This window comes from Alosa sapidissima, chromosome 23 (genome assembly GCF_018492685.1).
Source record: "Alosa sapidissima isolate fAloSap1 chromosome 23, fAloSap1.pri, whole genome shotgun sequence".
Classification (NCBI taxonomy): Eukaryota; Metazoa; Chordata; class Actinopteri; order Clupeiformes; family Clupeidae; genus Alosa; species Alosa sapidissima.
In genome coordinates this window covers 20,651,929-20,665,192 of record NC_055979.1, presented here as the reverse complement: position 1 = coordinate 20,665,192, position 13,264 = coordinate 20,651,929, and positions in this window count along the sequence as shown.

Here is a 13,264-nt window from a genome sequence, read left to right as displayed (position 1 = left end):
CAGATTAGAGTTGTACTCAGATAGGAAACATTGTGAAATCAAACTAGGAGCATAACTTATGACAGGCAATAATAATAGTAATAGGCAATAAGTAGTTAAACAGCCACAACACTCATTTGCACATCATGGTTAACGTCATATGTGACACGTAACACACACCACCCGACATGCTTGCTGTGTGTTGCACTACATTTTGAATATCTTTCACTTTTTATAAGAAAGCCCAGTGAAAGTTAGGAGAGAAACTTCCTTTGAAACTAGGGCTACACAATTAATCAATGTTTAATGCGATTAGCCAGTCGCAAAGGCTGCAATTAATTGTGCCACTCGTAACTCTGTCCCAATGGTTAATCACATCTGTGTTTTAAGATTCATGTTATCCTCTTTGTGTGACAGACAGTGAAGCTCACCTAACAGGAGTGTGGTGATTCTCATGCTCTAGGCATGCTTACTTAAGTACCTTATTTTAAAGTGAATTTTGGAATATTGAACTGAAGCACGACTTCAAAAAACTATAATAAAAAAACGCAAATCAAATCACAATCGTAATATTTATCAATATTTATCGCAATTAGCTATTTTCCCAAAATATATACTATAAGATTCCTATAGTTCTTTTTCATTAAGGCTGTGCATTGAGAGATGGCACTCTGAGGTGAAAGAACTGATCCCAGCTCAGCAGAAGCAGCAGAGTCCTGTGAGCTGAGGGAGTCCTGCAGGAACTTCAATTTCAATTTAATATCACTTATAGAGCGCCAAAACATTGCACGTCTCATGGCCCTTTACAGAGCATTAAACAATCAGAGAAGGCCCATGAGTAACAGTGTAGAGAAAAGAACATGGTATTTAAAGCCACCTGAGGTGTACTGTATGTTACAAAGAGGTGTGATGTTTAAATATCCAGTATGATAATGCATGAATCTTATTTAGTGTTAGTTTATTCACTTGAGCAGAAGATCATTGAGCTGAGGAGAGGAGATGCTGAGCTGGCAGCTGAGTTGTTGTAAGAGGACGAGGAGGATCATGTGCATTTCCTCCAGGTCATTAGCTCAAGCTATGTTGGTCTAGTAGGTCTTTCACCAGCAGTTAGACTCTTCACAGAGTGCTGTCAGGCTTCCAAAACTCCAGTGATTCAAGATTCACCCCTCATCACCGTCACGCCCCAGCAGTTTTATTGAAGACTTGAGACTATCTCTCTGTCCTCAGGCAAAGAAGCCTGCTAGAGGGACACAGTGAAGATCTCTGGAAAAGGTCATTAAGGATGAAGCTTGTCTTCGACTTCGACTGTCTCTCTTTCCACATTGTTAACATCGTTAACATCGGCAGTTCTTAAAACATAAACACATGAGTAATCAGGTGACCTTTGACCCTGCAGACCCTTGTCGTATGGGCCAGCACACAATATTAACCAAATTGAAAGCAAATTCCAGCATCTGCATTTTGAGCTGGATTCAGATGACCAAGTGAGAGAACAGAGTGCGTCTGACCAGTACTTTTTTGGCTATGTGAGAGGACACACAAACAAACGTATGGACAGACAAAATCATAACATTTGTCTAGAAATAAGTGTCATTATATCACTCACACATTGTCCCTTAGATTGCACAAGCCACATGACCTTATAAAGGATAGCTACGACTGAAGGACATGTTATAGGGAGTATAGGCTACTCTTCCAGCCAATTGACCTTGTATTGTGAGATGAAAAACACCTCTCCAGTCTGAAATATTGGAAGCAATGATAACATGGGACTTTGGGGGGAGCCAGGATATGCCCTCTGCATACAAACATATTTTATGGTCCTCCTTCTTGATATATACTCTCTAATTCTCTGCTTTTCCATTTTACTGGTTTCACAACAATGGGCTCTGACGCCACTCAGCTCTGAAACAGTAAAGGAGAAAAGGGGCACAAACAAGCACAAACAAGCACAAATATAAATTAATAAAGGGAAGAGATAAAGAGATCATTCTATTAGTTTTCACAACAGCCCCTGGATGGAAATATGGGATATATATCCAGCCCATAAACTCGAAGGCTAAAACTGAATCTATTGAGGATGACTCACAGAAAGTTCCATTCCATTTTGTCAAAATAAAATGGCTTCTATGTTTCAAAGAACAAGACAGTTACTACAAAGAGCTGGGACTTTGTCATGGTAAGCTTTCAAAAGTAAGGTCACACAGGAAAGTAATTTAATTAATTAGACAATAGGAGTTTCTTGGACATGTTGAATACATTTTTTATCTCCATCTTCTTTCTAAAGTCAACCAGAACAATGCCTGTTTAGCATGCTCTCAGTGCGTCGAAAACATCTGCATTAATCCTTGATTTCACATTAATTTATCATCTCGTTAATTCACAATGCCCTCCTTCCTCGTAGAGTTTTATTCGGCTCGCAGAGATAAAACAACGTAGGCTGAAGGACCCAAACAAAATAAAGACAACATTACCGACTGACTGACCTCGCCTGATGAGTCAAGTTTTTTTTTTTTTTTGTCATTTCATCCCTGCCCCCCAGCAAAGTGCAATCAAGGGCAGAACTAGCCTCCATCACAGCATTAAAACAAAATCCCTTCAGCCATTTTAACAGGATCGAAAAAAGGGAAACAGCCTGGAATTTCCAACATATTCCTTGGTGGGCTGAGAGTTTTTAGGAACAGTGGGAGCACATAAGACTCTGAGACAGTCCTGACAGCCCCTCACAGGCAGAGAAGATTACTGGCATTAGCCTCTGCGGGTGTAGTCAGGTGTACGATATAAAACCACCAGGTGGAGCAACCAGAGGAACAAAGCAGCTCCACTTGCATCCTCTTTGATTCTGGATCATTTTTATTATCACAGCAACAGAAATCACTTGTAGTACTGAAGGCAGAGCTGTGCCACCCAGAGAGGGGGATCTTCTGTCCCCAAAGAGCACTGATGAAAGTAGAAGCATGAAAGTATGTAAAATGTAAATGACCATTGTCCATTCATTGATTCCTTTTAGTCTATTCTTGTTTGACCTTGATGTCCATCTCTTACCCATGATCTTTGATCTTTGCTGTTGTATATGTATGTAAATGTCTGAAACCTGGACTGGAATCAAAATCTTCTTGTTACGCTATTGTTATTTCTCAGATCAGATGTGCTTGTGGTATACAGAGAACACTTCTGCATTCAAGGTTCAGGTAGTATCCCTTTCAAGAACAATATACACAAAAAAATATCTTCAATATCACAATACTATCTTCCCATCTCAGGCATACACACACATACTGTACAATCATACACACACCACACTTACACATGTTGGAAGTGCAGTGACTCATAGATACACTGACAGATACACGGCATACTTTTAAAAAATACATTTCCATGGTCTAGACTCATCTTCAAATATTTGAGCTGTCATGACTTTCATTCTCCAGTCTGTTTGGGACCATTGCTTTGATTCAGAGTCAGAACGTATCTCCTTGAATACCAGGCATCACTAGCGTCAACACAGCACATCTGAACTGTGCAATGCACAAAGAGCCTCAACAGGCTTCGACAGGAGTCCTCAGAGGAGACTAGGACAGGGAATGACATTACAGCAATGGGGGGGGAAGTGGAACGTCGACGGGTGCTGGGGGAGGCAGAACATAGGGAACTCATTATGGCCTGATTTACATGGTGTGTGTGTGTGTGTGTGTGCATGCGCGTGTGTGTCCTCAAGAAAGGCAGCGCAAGTGCAGGAAGGATTGATGGCCGATAGTCAGAGAGATAAAGAAGGGGGAGAATCAGAGGAAGAAGAGGACTGATAAATATATATATAGACGGTTTTACAACATGATCTGTGAGAAGTGCATTGTGAGAAAGGGGGGAAAGAGAGAGGGGGGGTGGGTGTGGAAGAAACAGGTAGGATAGATTGCCTGATTTACATGGTGCAAGTGTAGCAGGAGGAAGAAAGCTGGAGGGATGGAGATGGAAGAGAGGAGAAGAAAGGAAAGATAATGGGGATGGGAAGCAGAAGGTGGAGGTGGCCCTCTTTTACATGCACAGGGGGCTGTTTTCATCGGCGAAGTGACAGCGCAGCGCCGGGCTGCTTCCTGCTCCAGCGGCAGCTGCTTAGAGAGCGGGGAGGCTTCTGGAGCTGCTGAGAGAGAGAGAATGACAGAGAAAGAGACAGAGAGGGAAAGAGAAGAGAGAGAGAGAGAGAGAGAGAGAGGGAAAGAGAGAGAGAGAGACAATGACTTTCCCTCCCTTTTCCGGAGGGGGCAGCCTGACCGTGATGCGCATGGCAATGGACCCAGGACCAACTGTCCAAATTGTCTCCAACGTTACACACATAGGACCCCCCCCCAGACACACACAGACACACACACACACACACACACACACACACACACACACAAAAACATATTAATGTATGCATGCCTGATGATGGAGGATGTGGCCGTATAGTAATGAGCAGAGCGTCTAAAGATGAATGGGCATGCTGAACTCTCCCTAGCATCTTAGCAGATGAGTTCCTAATGAGAGTGCCATGTGAGGAAGCGAGTAATCTACAGGAAAGCACCGCACACACACACACAACCAGGATCAGGCAAACCGCACCACACACAGATATTTAACCAGGATCAGGCAAACCGCACCACACACAGATATTTAACCAGGATCAGGCAAACCGCACAGCACCAACATACAACCAGGATCAGACACACCGCACCACACACACATATCCAACAAGGATCAGGCAAACCACCCCACACCCAGATATTTAACCAGGATCAGGCAAACCACGCCGCACACATGCACGTATCCATCCAGAACCAGGCACACCGTTTTCATACATATAATGGGATGTGTGTGGAATCCTCACCAGCATGGCACCTTGTCATGTGCACCAACTGAGAAAGCCCTGGTGTTTGTTCCAAATGCTTTTTTTTTTTAAACTAACAAGCTAAAACTAATCTATGCATAAATTTACAATTGTAAAACTTCTTTTAAACTTCTTATTAAGTTTGAAGAATGATAAGGGGGCACGCACTTCATGTAAGCTGCTTTAAATCTTTAAATCTTTAAACCTTTAAATCCACTTATAACATTGTGCCTTCTGCCTTCAATGTTCAATGCACCCAGACACATTTGCATGGCTCAGTGTATCTTAATGTTGTTTGGTTAATTAAGCTGCAAAAACCCAGAAGTTGTAGCCGCTTATTATTGTTCTCTGTAGAGACCAAACATGTTTTTTGCCTCTGTCAGTTGCAAATATAAAGATGTAAAAAAGTTTCTGTGAAGTAGCACAAAGGAATATTGTGTGAATATTGAATAAATTGTGTGAACTGTTGGTACTTGTCTTGGCTACATCAAACCAGAGACTGTTGTAAAAATAAATATATACTGTACCCCATCCCAGCCTCCCTAGCCATCCATCCATATGGTTGACATCCATTTCCAAAGCACATGAATTTGCCCATGGCTAAAGCACCCCATTGTGGACCATGAGTGGGCCTTGATGGGGTGCTGTTGATTCTCTGCCTCCAGGGTATCTTCAAACGGCACAAATGCTGTTCATTTGCTCCATTCCAACACCTCACATCCTCAGGTGGCAATACATTACCTCAACAAAAATGAGATGTATAGTTATGAACCCCCCCCCATCCAAAGAGCATTCACAACAACCCCATTCTCAACATCACACACACACACACACATACATACACACACATACACACACAGACACAAACACACACACACACACACACACACACACACATAAACACACACATAAACATACATACACACACACACACACCCCTTGTATGTGCATGTCAGGCTGTACAATCATCCCCCAACGTTACACGTCCCCAAACAAATCACTTAATCACATTTACTATCCACCCCATAACAATCTGTATTCACAGTTGCTCCCACTCGCTCGCAATTGTTGACTCAAGAGATGGGGTGTCATCTGCCATTATTCATCAGCGGTGCTTTGTTTACCTCCAGAGGACTCGTCATTGAGGCGACACACATCGTCCAGCGGCTCTCCCCTCCTTTCCGAGGGCCACGCTCTGCTAGTAGAATAATTAGGAGATGGAACAACCCCCGGGGACGTGTAATTTCATAGTGCACATTTCACAGAACAAAACAATCTAATGGAGGCATTGGGGGGGGGGGGGGTATGTGGGCACTAACGCCAAGACCTCGGGGAGACATGTACAAACACAGATAAATAATTTAGATATTTACCTGCAGCGAAGCTCGACTCCGCCGGGTTGGCTCGGGCTCCGAGATCTGGGAAAAATCGGAAAGATCGGAAAGAGAGACAGAGCTCCCTCTCATCATTCTTAATTTTTGTCATCCAGCCTCTGAGTGGAGAGAGAGGTGGTGGGAAGTTCAAGCAGCCCTTATGGGCAGTGGCTCTTGAGTGGGGTTACGAAACATCCCATCGCGCTAATGTCTCTCATCATGGTGCAGTCCTTCTGAGATGCACTGCAGGTCCTGTGTGCTGCCGAAGGCTGAAATGAAGTACAGGAAAGAGGAAGTATTTGACTCGCTAATTGAGGTTTTTAATGTAATGTAATGTAATGTTTAACTTGCAAGAAGAAAGTATTTTTGTCTAATTCACTAGTCTCCACCACCATGTGCCTTGTCTTAGATTTTTAAACTGAAATACTAAAAAGTAATGCAGGCCTGGCCTACTATAAAGAGTTCTATCAGTAGAATATACTATGAACATGAAATGTTTTGAATTATGAATTATGAATTCATTGGATTATGAATTATGAAGTAAGATGTAGGGGCTGCAGATTATGAGATGGTATCGAGTGTGAAGCACTTATCTGGCCATCTCTGGGTAGTATCTAATAATTGGCTTAGTGTTCCCTCTTGGCCTGCACTTCAGTTCCTCTTACACAGCAATTCAATTTATTTAGTTGCTATTGGACTACAGAAGTTGAAACTCAAATGAGTAGTCTCTCTCTCTCTCTCTCTCTCTCTCTCTCTCTCTCTCTCTCTCTCTCTTTCCCTCTTTATATCTCTCTCTTTCTCTCCCTCTTTCCACATTTTCTTTATATCAAAGTAAGAGAACTAATCTTGTGGGTAAGGTTCAGCTGAAATCCCAAACATTATAAACATTTACATTATGCATTCGGGGGAGAGCTCAAAGATAGACTGGGACAAATTGGTAGTAACATTCTGTTGCCCATGTGAGTAGCATCGAGCAGGAGGCATGTAGTAAATAAACCATGAGGTGTCTCTGGAGGGTCACCTTGCAGGGAGCCACTGATGGTCAGTCGGAGAAGGGATGCATACGGCATAATGGTATAGAAGACGAGTGGGGTCAGTTGGGGGTGTGACGCGGCCTGGCGTGGACAGTGACTGATTGCCGGCCAAATGTGACTCTACGTAATGCATTACTGGGGCGTAATTGACTTTAGTGGCGGACGAACGTCCCAAGGGCTTTGGAATCGTCCCCAAGGTCACAGTCCAAACAGACGAGACAAGCGCGTTCTGGGGGCCCGCCCTGTTGGAAAACACGGCACGCGGTTGGGAATTGCGCTACCAGCGTGACCTTGGGATATGAGTCTGATAACGCACATAGAAGCTGCCAGTAGTGGACAATAAGCACAGTTTCCCTTTTGTCTCGCAGCACAAAGGTTTGGAACAGCTGGTGAGTGTGCAGCGCATACAAATACAGTTGCTGACGGAGAAATTAACAGCCGAACAGATTTGTTGATCATTTTGGTGCCTAGTAGAGACATTTATGAATGTCTCAGGTTTCTGCCTCCTCCTAAAAAGACCAAACATCCAAATTAAATTTGTTAATTATTAAGCTGAAAGCAATGTTTGTGCCTCACAACACAATTATGAGTTTTTCGTTCAGAAAGTCCCCCCTCCTTCCCCCAGTATCCTATTTCAAATGGTTTCTTGGACATTTTTTATTACCATGGCTTACCAAGTCATAGCAATTCTATAGCCTACTTGAAGATGCTGTCTGCGATTCAGGCTTTGTTATGACTGTAAGCAAACAGATGTTGACATTTGATCTCGATAGCCAATCAAATTAAACCGACGCCCTCTGTGCTCCAGTGGCAACATGCGGATTGGCTGGAATCCTTTATGGCCCAGTCTGAACCATTGTGTCTATTCCCATGTGCAGAGCCAGGACAGCGAGCTGAACCAGAACCAAGACTGTGTACTGAACCAGAACCAGGACTGTGTACTGAACCAGAACCAGGACTGTGTACTGAACCAGAACCAGGACTGTGTATTGGGTTCTTTTGAACTGGCAGCTGAAGTGCCCTGAGAGCAATTTGCTGAATTTGATAAAATGTCTGGATTAGAATCACAGACTTTACAACACCTTTAAGTGTAAGATGCAATGACCTGCTGACTGTAAACATTTACCTGGAGATATTATGGTTTTGGGTTGTGCTCATTTACATTGTGTTCACATTAAAGTATACTCATTGATCATTTTGTATGACAAAAAAGGTGATTCTGTACTTTAGATATATATTCTGCACTACCGTGACATGTCTTGTTACACAGACAACACTTGCTATCTGTTTAGTCATTATGGGTACAACATCATAAAAGTTAACCTGACTCTCGCCAGATGAATTTTGTTCCGCTTAGCTCCGCCTAGCTTCACTCACATCCATCTGGGACCTCTTCCATTGAGAGTGATTTCAGCACGAGATTGTATGGTTGAGCCAATCAGGACGCAGGGCGGGTGTTTCATAGATGTGACATAGCGTAGAAGCAACTGTAAGAAGCAACTGTTATCAGCATCACGGGTTGACTTTGATGTGAGTGGTTGAAGTAGCACGTCAATAGATGACGGACAAGTGGCTTATTCAATCATATGCAAGCATTTTTTGATTAGGCCCAGCCTTCCGAAACACCATTCCAATGGATCGGTTCCAGATGGATGAGTGGAGCTAGGCGGAACGAAATTCATCTGCCGAGAGTCATGTTACATAAAAGTGGCCATGCCGGAGTAAATTAGGCCTCCTCAAACTTTGGAAGCCCTTTGTGTCCACTGTGACCTTGGTGTTAAAAAGACCTGGAGGACAGACTTGCCGTACTGTGCCAAGTCAGGCTGTGTAGAAAAACAATAGCTTCTGGGTGCAGTGTACTTAGATGAACAAAAGAGTATGGGATCAATATGGTTAGATTGAGGAGTTAATCAACGTTAAATTACTTTCTTTTTGGGTGTGTTTCAGACCTGAGACCTATGATGGAACATGGGGTTGGTTCTTGAGCGTGTGTGTGTGTGTGTGTTTGTGTGTGCGCGTGCACGTGTGTGTGTGTGTGTGTGTGTGTGTGTGTGTGTGTGTGTGTGTGTGTGCGTGCACACGCATGTGTGTGTGTGTGTGTGTGTGTGTGTGTGTGTTGTGTGTGTGTGTGTGCATGATCTGCCTGCCACTGATAAATGTCTGTGTGAGCACAGGGGGTGGTACAGGGTACTGTCTCCTGAGAGAGTGGCAAGTTTTGTGATTTGGTGCCAAAGCTGATGGACTGGTGGGTGGAAGCAGATGGCATGGAGGTTATCAGTTGTTACTGCTGCTCATATGTCTGTTTCCAAAAGACTCATTTTAAGAGTCCCTGTTCACATTGTAGGACGTTTTTCTCCCATTGTGAAATAGATAGTCTTATATGGACTTGGTGGTGAGTCAGTATTTTTAGCCATGTCTTGAATATGTGTATAGATTTATCTCTGAAAATCAGGATCTGTGTTAACAAAGAGGCACCAAGCTGATTTAGTCCTGAAAAAAAAATAGCTTGTGGATTCCTGAGAAAATACAGGTTCCAATAATTTGGATAGTGGTTTCCCTGAGTCTCAATTTGAATTGATATTTTTTCTAAAAATGGGCCTGTTAAAGTAGGTTGCCAGATATATTGATTTTAGCCTTGATTGCATTTTTCTTTAGAAGGTGTTGTGGGAATTGTTATTCACAACAAGAGTAGAGATTAGTATTTGAAAGGTGTTGCTGAAAGGCAAAACCTTTTGTTTTCCATTTTGATATACAGCCAATCAGTATCTTTTGTGACGTTTTATTTACTTTTCTGTGGAGGAGAGAGGATGTTTACTTTGTAACAAATACCTGTTTTTTTCTTCCCACATAACTACTACAGATTATCACATAATACATCACTGATAGTGAATCTTAAAACAGAATTCAGGTAAGCCATTTTTGAATAATTGTGCAAATAAGAAAAAGAGTCCGTCATCAAAAATAAAAAGTATTAGAAAAAAGATTTACATCTCAATAATGAAAGATGTACTGATGTGTGTTGCATTGCGGGCATTATTTTGTTTTTAATATAGCAAATCTGATTTCAACGTACTGTTTAACATAGAAGTAATGCATCTACTATAAGTAGGGATGGGCATCGTTAAGAAATTATCGATATCGATGCCATTGTCGAGTCTGCTTGTCGATGCGATTCCTTATCGATTCCCATATTGATTCCCATTTGCTGAACACTTATAGGACGGCTTTGAGTTGTTGGCTTTGAATGTCTAATTTAAAGTGGTTTTAGAGAATGAATATCAAGTGTGCAATAACAATACAGAAGTTGAATACTTTAAAATTTCTAAAAAAGTATACATTTGTAAAACAAAGCTTTGTATTGGAATCGTTAGTGGAATCGTTAACGTTTGGATGTTTGGACCGATACCTGGAACCGATTCCCAAGCCTAACTATAAGGTAACAATTTATGCGATTCTGAGTCGACATTTAAGTGATATTGCACACTGTTCTCCTGATACCTACTGTGCAAGTATTTGTGGACATCATGTGATGTAGTTTTGCAACCTGAATACTCGAATATGTAAACGTGTAATCAGTATTGAGGTGATGCAATACACAAGATAAAATTGGTTTAGTAGTGCTTATTGCATTAGATTGTTTTGCAAAAGGAAACAAGCTTGATGAATTATATTTGGTATAATGATGGCCCTTAGTACTGATGGTAATTTTGATACCACAGATGAATAGAGACCCAGTCAGACCAATAGTATGAAAAATCAGGAACAGAGTTTTATTTACAATGATGCGCATTAAGGGAGAGACAGCATTACTTCACCTAAAGATCCATCAGCTGCTCTAACTAGACAAGGAAATAGTTAGGGTTTAAGTATCCTTACAGGCTGACGGGAGATGGCGTTGGTCATCCCATATCACATGGACTACACTGAATCAGACTCTGATTAGTGGCAACCTGGCAATCCGGAGCAGATAGCTACTGATGCAGCCATGTAGAACAGTGAAACACTGCAAAGACATAATATTCCCGCTTATCTCTAAATACAGTCACACACAGATATACACAGGGACAGTACAGATATCATACAGTCATTACATAGAATCTTACTTTTAGTGTCAAAGTGACCCACTAATGAGAAATGCAGAACATTAGACCACATATTGGAATATTGGACATAATGCAGAACATTAAACCATATTGGAATATTGGACATAACGTTCTATTCCAATTTCTCTCAGTACTGTAGGTGACATCCACAATGAATGAGCCCCGCTGTACAGCATTGTGTAGAGTAATGTGTCTAAGTGTCGCAGGTCTTTTGAGCTGCTTTGTTCTCAAAATATTTTATCCAAGCTTCTGACAAACTTCCACAGTTCTTTAGCCACTGTGTTTACTTTCCTTGGACGATCTGCCGCCTCTCTGTCGTCAATGATATTTTCAAACTGATAATTCTCTCAAGACTTTGCATAAATCACATGGAATAAAACATAAGCCTTACCCACGTAGAGGTGATATTTCATATGGATATTGTATATTTCACAGCATTTTCTGATTAGGTTCTGCCATCTCATACATATGTAAAATGGAAGATTTTTCACAAGGACATTTGTGAGAGCCTACTCCCTTATATAATACCTGTGGGTGAGCTAAGCCATCACTGCTCCCCCAACCAGCAGGGCAACACCGGCAGGAGAGGCTCCCCTCGGATTTGGGATTGATGTCAGTTTGAGGCTGGTCCGGAATTTCAATGAACCCCCCCATCTCTGACAGGTGGGATTTTCCATTACACTTCCATTACAGCGGTAAACACAGGACACGCAGGCAGCAGCCCGGCCACTCCGGCAGCATGTGGCGAAGCGCCTTTCATTCACACCGCCACTTACTTGCAAGCAAGGCACACACATCCAAACACATGAACCAACAATACACACACACACACACACACACACACACACACACACACACACACACACAGGCACCTTTGTGATGGATGTAAACGCAAGCGACGGGTGCATCCGATACACTATCCCGCACACGCTCCGAGCTCATACTCGTCAGACAGGTCTTTCTGTGCTCATGTCATTGCCATGTGGCACACTGCCATGTCTTGTAACAAGCATGAGATTGGATTCATTAGTAGCATATTACAGCACTAAAAGCTTGTAAATTAACTCAAGTTTGGCCACCATTTCCCAATGATTGGACTGAGTATTGAAAATCTGGAAGAAAAATGGGACAGCTATGTTTCCACATTAAAATGTATCAGCCCCTAAACACCCTTTCCTGAGTTCTATTAGAGGTTCCTTGCAGCCATAGACAGCTCATGGAAGGAACCGTATCAGGTGGGATTTGCTCACACTGAGGTGAGGAATGCAAGAAGCCAAAATAGTTAGGGATTCCTATTTGCACCGGGCTATATACAACTTACACAGGTTTTAAGCCATGGAATATTGAAAAAGTTGCCTCATAATCTGCCTTCTCTCAGTCAAGTCACACATTTCAATTTGCCCACTGGCTGGTTGTTTGCCATCATGAAGACCATAAGGAATACAGAGTTCCGAGATGCAGTGATCATTTTGTCTTCAAAGAACATGGAGTGGGAATATGAACTGCATCAGCAAATGAACTACCTAGAGCGGTAGACAGAGAGAAACAAAACAATTCTTACATAAGACAGAGGAAAAAATGACAGTGTGCTAAAATACTAAATTGTTATTAGATTCTATGGTATCTGGGAGAGACTAAATACAAAAATCAGCTATGTTAAAGAGGAGAAAGGGGAAATGACTCAAGTGCTTATTACAACATCAGTAAAAACAATTTAGCCAATTATTAACCTCCTTCATCTGTTCCCTTTCAGGAAATGACACCCTCCCTCTTTGAGGAGACGCGAGCAGAGTAAGACCATCTGCCAAGGAGATTTAGCGGCCAGCCGGTCACAGCGGAGCCCAGAGACTAGTGGAGACTCCTGCAACAGAATGCCCGCAGAATGACAAAGGTGACTGCTGCAGGGACAGC